The sequence below is a fragment of the Dreissena polymorpha genome, chromosome 3 (assembly GCF_020536995.1).
Source record: "Dreissena polymorpha isolate Duluth1 chromosome 3, UMN_Dpol_1.0, whole genome shotgun sequence".
NCBI lineage: Eukaryota > Metazoa > Mollusca > Bivalvia > Myida > Dreissenidae > Dreissena > Dreissena polymorpha.
The window spans coordinates 29656076-29668716 of NC_068357.1; the positions used below are offsets into that span (position 1 = coordinate 29656076).

Genomic DNA, 12641 nt, shown 5'->3' on the forward strand with positions numbered 1-12641 from the left:
GTTTAAGCATTGACATACTTAAAGCAAAAACGTGGAACTCTTATATTAAGTTGTCTGAAGGAAGTAAGGTTCAACTTTCGTTTTGGAATGAACATTTACAAATTATAAATGTTAGAACATTGGCAATCAGTCAGGGTTGTACTAGAATTGTTTATAGTGACGTTAGCAGCACTGGTTTAGCAGGGTATGAGGTCGAAATGCAAAGCGGTGTAGTGCACGACACGTGGTCGCCGTCGGAAGCGGCAAAATCCTCCACGTGGAGAGAATTGTGTGCTGTTTATAGAGTACTGTTGTCGCTTGAGCATGTATTGGTAAATCAAAGAGTTAAGTGGTTTACTGATAACACAGGTGTATGCAGCATTGTTGCTAAGGGCTCCAGGAAGCCTGAATTACAAGATTTAGCGATAAAAATATTCGGGTATTCTTAAGTTCATTATATTTATTTGGAGGTTGAATGGATACCAAGGGGAGAGAATTATGTGGCAGACTATTTGTCCAAAATAGTAGAAAAAGACGTCTGGGGTATTTCCCCTTACATTTTGTCAATAATTCAGTCTTCATGGGGAAATTTAGATGTCGATATCTTTGCCTCTAAACATAACGCCAAATTACAGCGATTTTATTCTAGATGTTGGTGTAAAGAGTCTGAAAGAGTTGATGCTTTTACTTACCCATGGACGCATAGTTTTGGCTTATTTTTACCTCCTATAATATTAATACCAAGGGTATTGCTAAAAATGGAATCTTGTGGGGCAAAAGGTGTTTTCATTGTCCCAGAATGGCTAATTTTTGGCCTATGATTTGGACAAGTGATGGACATTTTAAGTCGTTTGTAATAGACTGTATGGAATTACCTACGGCAAAAAGTTATTACATACCTTGTAAGAATGGTTCTGGGTTGTTTGGTGTTGAAAATCTTAAATTTCGCATGTTAGCACTTTTTATATCATTTGTCAATCATGAACATTGATATTGTGGCTTACTGTTTGTAAATATAATGTGTCAAGTAACAAACTGTGTCAACTTTAGTGCTGCTACACATTTATTTTTTCAGAGATACGGAAGTGAAGTTGATGGCTTGCCAGAGGTCTTGGCGGAGAAGGTATCCTTGCTGCCCGAGTTGCTTTACGTCACCAAAGCGGAAAACACGTACCTCAGTTACAAAAGGGGCTTCAATCGATGGCGTCGTTGGGGGTATGCTAATGGGCTTTCAAGCGGGGATTCCTTGCCCGCCAAGGCTTTTCAAGTTGCGCTATATTTAGCGTCAATTATACAAACAGCTAGTAGTGCAAGTCCGATTATAAATGCGTTTTACAGTATTAAATATGATCATGATTTATTCGATTATGTATCACCTACATATTCAAGACTTGTTATTAATATGTTAGAAGCTGCAAAACGGCATTTAACGAAACCTGTGAATAAGAAAGAACCAATGACTGTTGATTTACTGCAACAAATGTACACACATATGTATGTTGGAAATAATGTTATGAATCAAATATTTATTTGTATATGCCTTTTATCATATGCGGAGTTTTTAAGAAGTGCAGAGGTACTAAAGTTGAGAAGGAGTGATGTTTGTATTAACAGTAGTTACTTAAGTGTATTTATTGAATCTAGCAAGACAGATAAATTCCGTGAGGGAGCATGGGTGCTTATTTCTAGGACAGGCACACAGTTGTGTCCAGTAGTCAATTTACAGAAATACCTTACTTGGACAGATTTTTCTTCGGAATCTGAATGTTACTTGTTTCGTCGGTTAAGTTCAACGAAATGGTGGACATAGACAGGAAAACAAGCATTTGTCATATAGTAAATTTAGAGAATTGTTTTTGATTGCGTTTAAACCGCATGTTCAAGACATAAGCAAATATTGCCTTCATTCTTTGAGAGCTGGTGGCTCAACTGCTGCGGCTAATAATGGCATTCCTGACAGGTTATTTAAACGTCATGGTAGATGGCTGAGTAAAACAGCTAAGGACGGCAATGTTAAAAGCTCCGTTGATGAGAGGTTAAGGGTTTCAATGTCACTTGGATTATAACCATCAATGCATTTTATAATAAGCCAATTATTATTAGTACTATACTTACAAGCCCGTTCTTTTAATTCAGTCGGTCATACCAATGACTTACCAAAAATTATGTTGTATTTTTGTTGTTTTTCACTATCAGGAGCGTAGTTGTAAAGGGAAATATTGGTTTCGTCGTTTGAGCACGTGCGAATTAGACGAAAACTACTTTCCCTTGTCAATGTAGTTTTCGATAGGTGGGCTCTGTAAGAGAGCGTTTTACTCGTGGCCGAGTAACTCTGTTCAGTCATTCAGCGTTGGGATTGACTGATCGATACATGTGTTAATTTTTTAATTTGTTTTGAATAACAGTAAGAGTAACATGACAAACGTTATTGTTTAAATGTGTAATCTACATGTTTTTTACCCTGGTACGAGCTAATTTTGAAATTCAGGAATTTGTTTTTTAAAACAGGTCATGCGTTTATCCACATTGCGTACGCATGTAATGTATTCAATTTATACATGTATACCAGTATCATAATAATTATTATTTATCCCACTGGGGGATTCGGTCTCCGGAAGAGACGAAAGGCATGGCTGCCTTTATAGTTGCTTACGAGGAGGGACTCGTGTAGGCATACAGTATGCCTGGTGATGTAGCAGTCTACGTTGATAGGCGTGGCTGCCTTTATAGTTGCTTACGAAGAGGGAATCGTGTAGGCATACAGTATGCCTAGTGTCTTAGTAGTCTGTTGATAGGCGTGGCTGCCTTATAAGTTGCCTACGAGGAGGTACTCGTGCCGGCATACAGTATGCCTGGCGTTGTTGTAGACTATGTTGTATGTTGTAACAAAGCTTTTGTGTGTATTCATGTTTTTATGTATGTTTGATGACTATGAAATAGTAATACACGGTATCAGTCAGTCCAGTCAGTCGGTCATACCAATGACTTACCAAAAAATATGTTGCATTTTTGTTGTTTTTCCCTATCGAGAGCGTAGTTGTAAAGGGAATACACGTTCTCGAGGGCATGATCATCTGCGGGCGCTCGAAAAATCAGTTCCTGCCCGAGTGCGCACAAGAGGTAAGGAACGGATTTTGAGAGCGTCCGCAGATGATCATGTCCGAGAAAATGTGTATTTTTGTGTGTATAATGGTATTATTGCATAAACAAATCACACATGCCAAAATAAATTAAAATAAAATTGCAAAAAATATGTCTTGTTCATTCGACATCGACAAAATTATTCGATTATTTCATATGACGTCATACAGTTCAAGATTGTGTTTTACATATGCCTCACTCGGTCATCATCAGACATGACGAGGCTTTACCTTCGGATAGGCAGTTTTCGATTTAAAATGTGTTTAAACAGTAGATTAATGCAAATTTGAAATGCAGCCGCGCAAAAGAAGAAATAAGGAATTATTTTGGAATTTACTGGTTGTGACGGATAAAAATATCGTCAGAATAAGTAATTGTTTTCATAGATGTTTCTTTCGTACAGGTCTATCTTAATTCGTTCCAACTAAATTTTCTTAAAATTAATACTGGCTTTTACTGCCAACATATTGTCATTGAAGTATTCAAGCATACAGCAGGAACGTTGAAGGTACATAAACACGTACATTTACAGCATAGTCTTTTGAAAGTGTTGAGTAAATAACCTTAATTTCATTGACGTTCCCAATTAAATAAAGCTGTTTTCAAGAGAGTGCAGATGGTATAATTTGATTGGAGTGGATTGAAATATTCATTGCCTTTATCCCTGCATGCATGAGAAAATGGTGCTTATTCAGTTCCCCATTTATGCTTGGAAAGTCGTCGTAGGCTGGTGTTATTAACAAAGTTAAAAGAAGTAACTGCGCGTGGACCAGTTTATGGATATGAAAAACACAAAGCAGGGCTTGAACGGCACGTGAATCGCCTTGTTAATACACGATTTCTCCCGTTCAAGCCCTCCTTTTGCCAAGTTTCTGCACCCCGCCAGAGGGCATCATAGATACATTTTATGCAATAATAAACGTTAAAATTAAAAAAAGGAAGTTTAACGTGCATTAATGGTCACGTGCATGTGACGAATTCAGACGGAACGTCACTATCAGCGTGGTGGTTGTTGAGTTTTCTACAAGAACCTGATAGTCAATTGTTCGAGAAAAATCATGATTTGGACTTTTGGCTGCTGAACTGTTGACGATGGACATTGAACAAAATAATAAAAGCGACAAAGTGACTGTTTACTACATACATTAGATTTGTGACCTGTATCTAAATATTTTAAAAGTGGTATTTTAGCAATATATGGTGAATCGACCGAATCAGTTGATTTTTTTCCGATTTAAAGAGATATGCTTCAATAACGGTATATTACCTCAATCGGATACATTGGGTGGACTTCATTCATCAAATCGGCGTACGCCGGAGCTGGCCGGCTAACTTCTAGAACCGGCGTACCACTTGTTTCGATCCGATTTTGCGCCGAATAATCAAGCCGGCGTAAGCCGAATTCGCCGCTCTCGATTGACCGGCGAGCGGGAAAGTAAAATGGCCGACAATGGCGCAAATGTAAGTTAAGAAGAGTTTTTGTGGATTAAAATGCATCAATTTATCTACTTTCCAGGGTTAGATGACACTTATCAGAAGCATATAACGAGGCTTTAACAGCATCTGCATTGTATCACTATTTTGCATTGTTTTTTAATGCTTTTATGTAGTATAGAAAAGAAATATTAATTTGTCCTCGTTTTAGTTCGTCCCATCATTGTTCGTCTCAGCTACCAATCGATTCTAATATGTTTATATCCAGGTATAACAATTTACTTAACTCTTTCAGTGCGGGAACCGAATTTTGAAGGCCTTTGCAAACAGTTTGGATCCAGATGAGACGCCACAGAACGTGGCGTCTCATCTGGATCCAAACTGTTTGCTATTCTGATAGTATCCTTTGAAAAAAATCGAAGAAAATGCTAATTTTAGAAATTCAGCAGACGACATTTTAGCAGACGACAAATTTCCCAGCATGCAAAGGGTTATTATGTTTTAGTTTTATATGATAAGATCATAACAAATTTGGTATTATAATATATCCTTGGAGGTCCACAATAATATAAATATCAAAGTTTATTAATAATAATAGTTTATACAAATTTCAGTTCTAGTGATTTTGGAAGGTGGACCTGATTTCTTTGCCATACAAAAGCACCACAACATAGCATTGAAAGTCTAACTGCACAAGAGAGTTCCAACCGCACAAGGATCTTTGTGGATGGTCAATATAGGTACTAAAAGTCTTCCCATTGCATGTTATTAATAAATACTTATTTAGTATGCAGGTTTTTTTTTGGCCCGATTTTATAGCCGAAATTCGGCTATGTTCCCAATCCCAAAAAGTATACTTTTTTCCCAAAATGTGGCAAAAAAATCCCAATTTCCAAAAAAAAATAAAAAAAATTTTTTTTTTTTTTTTTTTTTTTTTTTTAGAAATTAGTGTCTTATGTGTATTTTATCTCAATTATAGTTCAATTACATCTAACAAAGTATTATATGATGTTGTTCTTTTAATTTGATTGATTATAAAGAGTTATATCAAATTTAGTATTTCCCTAATCAGTGGACTTTTCGTTTGGAATAAAAAGGCTAATGAATTTATTTTCCCAATTTCATGAAAATGCCGATAAAATTCCCAATTCCAAAGCCATGGGCTATCGTCCCAAAAAGTGGAAAAAAAAACCCTGGTATGCATGATAAATAGTTTTAGTGAACCAATTTCATAAGGGCAGATAACCCTAAATTTAATTTTGCCAAATAAATGCTCCATTTCCAAAAGCATATACTCACATAGGAAGGTAGTTCTGGCTACCATAACTTTAAATGTCGCTTTTTATGATTTTTGAATGGCGCGACTTTATAGTTATGAACCAACCCCATTAGGAACGTCAACCAGAAATTCCTGAAAAGTTGACAGTTAACAAAGACCGGTCAAAAACAGCTTTTAAATGCAGTTATTGGCCCAAATCAACCACTTGATCGGAAAGATTGACATTTTTCACATTTAACTGATATATTCTTTCACAAAATACTATCTTAAACATTTAAAATTTATCTATTCTGCTCTTACATGTTTCTACTTCTACTTGTTACTCCCGAACAATCAATCCTGACTATGATTGGGAGGCGCTGTCAAGAAAACTGTAATAAGAATAAAATATTAGTGCAGATTAACAGATAAAAGTTCAAAGATAAAAGTGTGCAAGATTAAAAACATAGTAGGGTGGCTACATTGTAACTGTCACCAGCCTATCTTTGAAGATATCTAGATATCGAGAAAAACAGCGATGTGACAGACCTTCTTGAAATGCGAATCTCCCGAGATTTCACTGTCATATGACGTTATTTCTATTTTTAGTAACATACCGTGTGCTCAAGTGTTTTCAAATTCAGAATGACATTTCCCGGTATTTTAACTTATTCTGGCTTGTTTTGTAAACAAATTGTAGTGTAAATACAAACTCAAAGTAAATATTATTTAAAACTACCTGATTCACACTGAAATCAGTCTTATAATCTACCAGACGTAAGTTGTTAATCACAAATAATAGATTTCAGAAAACGAAAGTAATGTTTACAATTTCAGCAAAAAATGTCAAGGTCGATCCGAAAGTATCCAAATGAAAACTCGTCACGTGAAAAAGCGACAATGGCGTCAAATTTGTAAATTTCAGACTGATGTGAGAGTTATTTTAATCTATTTTAAGATGCATTTGAAACATTTGAACCTTAAAATATTCCCCGATGCAGTACTTTATATTCATTTACCAATATATGTAGAAATGTATCCAATAAAATGAACTTTCTTTGATTTATAGCGTGACATAAATATGTTACGACTCTGGTTGACTTTCGATACGGGGTTGGCTTCAGCGTACAGGTCTGTCAATACTATATAAACTGTACGCTGAAGTTTCTTTAGCTAATAGGAAGGCAACTTAGTTATTAATGGTTTCCAGTACACTATCAAGCACTGAGTAAATTAGAGTGCACTAACCGCGGACGGCTCTTGTTAAAAATCCTGCTGTCTATCATGTTTGTGTTTTATTTCAGAATCTACATTAGATGTTCAGAGTGCAGGCTAGTATTTCACGCAGACTGTGCTCATTGTGATCTTGAAGATATAATAACAGGGGACGACCCGTGCATTTGTGATGATTGCGCAAACAGAATATTGAAGCTGTGAACTCACTAATTGGGCGTTTTAAAAGACACCCTAAAAAATAATAATTTGTGGTGGCGCAATCACTTCTTGTTTTAAGTTTATTCAGCCTAATGCCATAGGACTTTAAATGTTCTCATGTTATGTTTAACATATTGTTCAACAGTTGATGTTATCACATACCTAATTCAAGAAAGATATTTGACTTGTGATATGACATATTAGCCATGTGAAATGACATCTTAGACATGTGTTATGACATTTTAGCCATGTGTTATGACATCTTAGTCATGTCATAATACATGTCTAATATGTAATATCACATATCTAAGATGTCATATCACATGACTAAGTTATCATATCATATGACTAATATTTCATAACACATGACTAAGATGTCAGGTCACATGTCTTAGTTGTCATATCATATGACTACGATGTCAAATCTTCTGTCTAAGATGTCATAACACATGACTTAGTTGTCATATCACATTTCTAAGTAAACATATCATATGACTTAAGATCTCATATCAAATGTGTAAGTTGTCATAACACATGACTAAGTTGTCATATAACATGTCTAAGTTATCATATGGCTAAGATGTCATATCACATGTCTAGGATGTCATAACACATGACTTAGTTGTCATATCACATGTCTAAGTTAGCATATCATATGTCTAAGATGTCATAACACATGACTTAGTTTTCATATCACATGTCTAAGTTAACATATCATATGTCTAAGATGTCATATCACATCTGTAAGTTGTCATAACACATGACTAAGTTGTCATATCACATGTCTAAGTTATCATATGGCTAAGATGTCATATCACATGTCTAGGATGTCATAACACATGACTTAGTTTTCATATCACATGTCTAAGTTAACATATCATATGTCTAAGATGTCATATCACATGTGTAAGTTGTCATAACACATGACTAAGTTGTCATATCACATATCTAAGTTATCATATTTTAATCCACAAAAACTCTTCTTAACTTACATTTGCGCCATTGTCGGCCATTTTACTTTCCTGCTCGCCGGTCAATCGAGAGCGGCGAATTCGGCTTATCATATGACTAAGATGTCATATCACATGTCACGTCATAACACATGACTTAGTTGTCATATCACATGTAATGGTTATCATATCATATGACTAAGATGTCATTTCACATGACTAAGATGTCATAGCACGCCTAAGTAGTCATATCACATATATAAGTTGTCATATCATATGACTAAGATGACATCTTAGTCATATGATATGATTACTTAGTCATGTGTTATGACAGGGTTTTTTCTTTATCTTTTAATATTTTTATTATAACTTAACATTGTCTTCAAATTTTTGATTTTCTTACCTTTGTGATTGTATCAGGGATATGTGCAGCGGCAGTTGAACGTATATTCATCCACAGTTTTAATAACCTGCCATTGTAATTTAGCATTAGAGACTGTTCAGTTAGTAGGAAATGATTTCATGGAACCAGAAATTCTGATAAGGAGGACTCCAGTTTAAAAGTTGTTTCTGTTACAGTTTAGAGGTTTGGGCTGTATTAATGCAAAGTGCCATACGCAGTTGTATTTTGTGCCCACATGTTTCAATTACTGTTTTTATACTTCCACAAACGAAGTTTAGGGGGGTATATAGGAGTGAGCTTGTCTGTCGGTCGGTCGGTATTGGTTGTCCGCTCTCTAATTTAAGTAGTTTTCATCCGATCTTCCCCAAGTTTGGTCAGAAGTTTTATCTAGATGATCTTGAGGCCAAGATCGAACATTGGTCTTGCTGGGTCAAAAACTAGGTCACGGGGTCACTTAGTGTGTTTTAAACATCGAGCATGATGTCCGCTCTCTAAATGAAGAAGTTTACTTCCGATCTTCACCAAACTTGGTCAGAAGTTTTATATAGATGATCTCTGCGCCAAGTTCGAACATGAGCCATGGGTCACTTAGCGGTAGAATGTTTTACACATTAAGCATGGTGTTCGCTGTCTAATTCAAGTAGTTTTCATCCGATCTTCAACACAATTGGTCAGAAGTTGTATCAAGATGATGTGTAGGTCAAGTTCGAACATGGGCCATGCCAGGTCAAAAACTAGGTCACGGGGTCACTTAGTGCGTTTTAAATATTGAGCATGGTGTCTGCTATGATTTTGTGAAGACACATGCAAAATATTCTGTGTCATTGCCACATGTGGGGGTATTCGTCACGTCTGTGACAAAGCTCTAGTTCTTTTTAGCTCACCTGATTGCTCAGGTGAGCTTTTGTGACCGGGCCTTGTCCGTCCGTTAACATTTATTCGTAAACACTCTAGAAGGCACATTTCTTTGCCGATCTTCATGAAACTTGGTCAGTACAATGGTTTTATTGATTTCTCTGACAAGTTGGAAAATGGCTGAGAGCAGTGTTACACACTTTAGCTCACCTGATTGCTCAGGTGAGGTTTTAGGATTGGTCTTTGTCTGCCGTCCGTCCGTCAACATTTGGTTTGTAAACACTCTAGCATTCACACTTCTTAAGCATTCTTTATGAAAGTTGCTGAAAGATATAGGTCAAGTTTGATAATGAGCAAAATCACATAAGTAATGCCATAATTATTGCCCTTAGATTGTGTCCAAATTTTCATTATACTATACAAAATCATTGTAAACACTCTAGAGGTCACAATTTTGTTTCAGATTTTATGAATCATGGTAATTTTTTTTCTAAGCGAAGTTTAATGTTTGGTAAGGGAGGGGGGTCAACTCAAAATATAGGTCACCAGGTCAAATCTCACAAAAACACCCCATAAGCCAGAGTTTTGATTCAATAATGATGAAACTTGACCATGGTGTTTGTCTGGACAATATCTAGGTCAAGATTGACATTAGGTAAAGATTGAATGAGCCAACTCCTCTCAGGTGAGCGAACTAGGGCCATCTTGGCTCTCTTGGTTATTTTATTGTGATATATGAGGTACATATTGATACATGTGATATTTTTATTTTTATTTTACTGTTATATATGAAGAACATATTGATATATGATTTTTATTTTACTGTGATATATGAGGAACAAATTGATAAGTTTTGTCAGACAGGTGTTTCAAACCTGCTGTCACAGGCATGACATAATGATATACGCATTATACTCGTAATATGTTCAATATTTCGGAAATAAACAAGTAAAACCAAATATACATGTTATATGTTTCTTTTTTAATCTGACTATTCGTTTCATGTATGGACAATCAATAGAAATGTAAACAACGCCAGTGTAAATGTTTGAGTCATGAATATTTAAAAGTACTTTTAGTTTCGAATAATCACTTTCTTACACAAGTAGCCTGTTTGTTATATTAATTCTTTTAAGCTGACCTTCCGCATCATTTTGCATAAAAAACTGAGGATCATTACATTGGACTTGATTATTATCCTCATTGTTTAAGATGTCTTCAAAACCATCATGTTCCATAATACAAATGTTATGTAATACACAGGCAGCAACAAATGTCTTGCATATTTCTTCAATATATTTCATATTTACATATTTCAATCTCCTAAAACGCCCTTTCAGCAATTCAAACGCTATCTCAATGACCTGGCGCTTTGATGACAAGGAAATGTTGTAGCGAACCTGCTGTTGTGATAAATGTCCATTATCTCTGTAAGGCGTTAATAACCACTGCTTTAGTGGATATGCACCATCCCATAATAAATGATATCTACCATTATCACTCTTTTGAAAGCCAGATTCCCAAAGACTTGAATTCCGTAGCACTTTAGCGTCATGTACTTTGCCGGGCCAGCCCACATTAATGTCTGTAAATGTTAAATCATGCACACAAACACCTTGCAGAATGACAGAATGAAACTGTTTCCGGTTAAAATAACAATTAGGGCTTTCATGAGGGGCTGTGATTGGTATGTGACAGCCGTCTATACACCCAAGAACATTTGGAAAACTATAAGCGCCCATATCATCAAATCTTTGGGCAACATCTTGATAACAGTTTGGTTTAGGCCAGGTGACAAGCTTAGTAAAAAGTTGATCGTTTACAGCAGTAATGACCTGTCTTTTGCATCGAAAAAAACTATGTTCTGTTACACCAAAGTAATCGCTGAGCTCTCTGACAGTTTCTTGTGATACCAGGTACCTAATAGTCATTAAAACTTTCTTCTCAAGTGGAATAGGCTTTCTCCACCTTGAACAACTCTTTCAGACAATTCTGGACACCCTGACAGTTTTTGACACAAATGTTCAATTAATGCAGGAGTCACTTTAAAAAATTGCTGGAAGGTGTCTGGTAGATACTGCTGGATTGTGACCTCGTAGTACTGTAGCGACTTTGTCCTGTCTTCTCTTTCACTAAAACGAAATGATAACCCATATGTATGTTACGTAGATATCAACAGATAATCATAGAACATATCGTTGGAGGCACTACATCTGAGTTGGTCCTTATTTCGATTTTCTACATCAGTTCGTGCTATATTTTAGTATAATTATAATGTCATCTTCAGTTTTTTTAATGTTGCATAAATATTATCATATGCCTGTAATGTAACTATCAGACACAGTGAGTGTATAACTGGCATTATGGACTTTATTAATATTGAAATATTGGCATATAAGACTCTTATAAGAGACTTACATTCCCGCAATTCCTAATAACACAACCAGATCATCGTCGCAAGAGAGGATTTGTTTAACCAAAGCATATGAACCAACCACAAATGCTGCCATTTTGAAATAAGCCGGTTCCACTTTATTTGCTTGTAACCGGCTTACGCCGTATCACGTGACCGGCCCACGCCGGCAGCTAAAACGGCGTAAGCCGAGTTGCGTAAATGAAGTCCACCCATTGGTAACTTCACTTACATACAAGCGTCACGCTTCCATACAAAGCTGATTTGCGTTTCTATGTGTGTGGCGCTCTAGAAAGCTAAAGGTACATGAAAATCCACCTATCAAACAAAATAAGACAACGTCTAAGTGCAGCGCCAGTTAAAACACAATACAATCAAATTGACGTGCAATAAAAGTGGAATGAAAAACCAAAAATGGTAAAGCCTGTTCAATACTATTACAAGGTTGATGAGACAAAATACCACCATTATTGCTATTCGGAATAAGTGGCTTGATTCGGAATACCTGACGCCACCCGAGATGCAATTACTACATAGGCTTACGTTTAATTTCTTTGTGAAACGAGTATTGTACGTTCTAAAAATAACTCGGATTTTGTAAATTAAGTACCGGTAGTTAATATTTCTATTAATAACGCATGGTAACGATTTTACAATACGTGTATTATTACCCATGCGTTTTTTTTCACGCATAAATAATCGAACAAAAAAATCAAAGACTTTATATCTATATATATAGCACAAGATTGGGAGTTATTTTCTTTTTTTTATTAA

At 35.9% G+C, this 12641-nt stretch overlaps 1 long non-coding RNA gene across 1 annotated transcript; it reads left to right on the forward strand.

Annotated features, from left to right (window-relative positions):
• Positions 1–4433: 4433 nt before the first annotated feature.
• Positions 4434–10413, forward strand: LOC127873477 (uncharacterized). Its single transcript, XR_008046175.1, has 3 exons — positions 4434–4581; positions 5169–5294; positions 7117–10413. It is a non-coding gene; the product is annotated as an uncharacterized LOC127873477 (long non-coding RNA).
• Positions 10414–12641: the final 2228 nt, after the last annotated feature.